Source organism: Tupaia chinensis, unplaced genomic scaffold, assembly GCF_000334495.1.
Source record: "Tupaia chinensis unplaced genomic scaffold, TupChi_1.0 Scaffold140356_1, whole genome shotgun sequence".
NCBI classification, from domain to species: Eukaryota; Metazoa; Chordata; class Mammalia; order Scandentia; family Tupaiidae; genus Tupaia; species Tupaia belangeri.
Window position 1 is genome coordinate 1,349,170 of NW_006200233.1, and position 1,327 is coordinate 1,350,496.

Genomic DNA, 1,327 nt, shown 5'->3' on the forward strand with positions numbered 1-1,327 from the left:
CGGGGTAACCAAGTGCCCCGAGTGCTGGCTTGTCCAGCCCCAGCCCCCAACCTCCAGGAAAGGGAGAGGGCTGAGGGCTGGAGGAGTCGCAGGGGCCTCTGATTTAACTAACTGCGCCCGATCAAGGCAGATGGCGTCAGAACTAAACTGATTTTAGGACACCTGCTGGAGAACCAGCCAGTGCGGGGAGACAAGGACATGCCACTCACATGTTGGTGACCAAAGGCAAGCGGTCTGTCGTCCCGAGGGTAAGAGTTGGACACGTTTCAGTCCGTCCCCCGGCCCCCAATACTTCGCTTCCCCGTTCCTTTACAGATGGACTCGGGACGGCCTCGGAACCCTGCACTGCCGACTGTGCCACCTCCAATAGCAGGTAGAGAGGGCGCCAAGAGGAAGCGGCGTTTACTCAGGTACGGCATCGTGGGGGTAGGTCGCTTTCCTTAACAGAAATGAGGGGCTGGGGCCAGCAGGTGGCATAATGGTCACGGCACTGGCCTCCCACGTAATCAAACATGGTTCGAGTCCCAGACCTGCAGGCTTAAACTCACGCCAGGTGATGTGCATGCGTGCCCAAATCCCGGGAGGAGAATGGAGGAGAAGGGATTGTGGCCATCCCCCCGGGGGGTGGGGTGGGTGATTTCTCTCTTTCTGTCTCTCTGTATCTCTCTGTCTCCCCAGCAAGGCATGTGCCTGATAGCAAAAAATCGCTCTCTTTAAAAAATAAACAAAAACAAAAACAAAAAACAATGAGGGAGTACATGGGCTGCCTTGGGACAGTCCTCCTTGGGACCTGCGTCAGTAACAGGGCGGCATCGGTCCGAGGCCGGGCCCTGACCCCTGGGAACACGACCTCATGGCGTTGTACTGGCCTTCTGAGCAGTCTTGTCGGGCCCAGGTGCTGTCTAGTCAGTCAGGGTTTCTCACAAACCCACACAAATCTTTTGATTCAGACAACTTTCATCATTACAATGAAGCCTTCCTCATGTAGGGGCCAGAGATGGCATGGTGGTTGAGGACATTGGACTCCCGCATGGCCAACTGTGGTTTGAGTCCCAGACCTGGCAGCTTCCTTTCTCACTTTCCTCCTCCCTCTCACTCTGTCCCTCTCTGGTCGAAAATAAATAAGTAAAGTTTTTTTAAAAGTTTATAAAAAATGGAATCAAAATATAAGCTTATTTATTTATTTTAGAGAGGTTTTTGCTATAGGGCACATGTGCTTGCCAGAAAGACAGAGACAGAAAACGAAAAATCACACCCCCCCCCAAGGGGGGGATAGCCATGCCGCAATCCCTTTTCCTCCATTCTCCTCTCCGGGTCTTGGGGACAT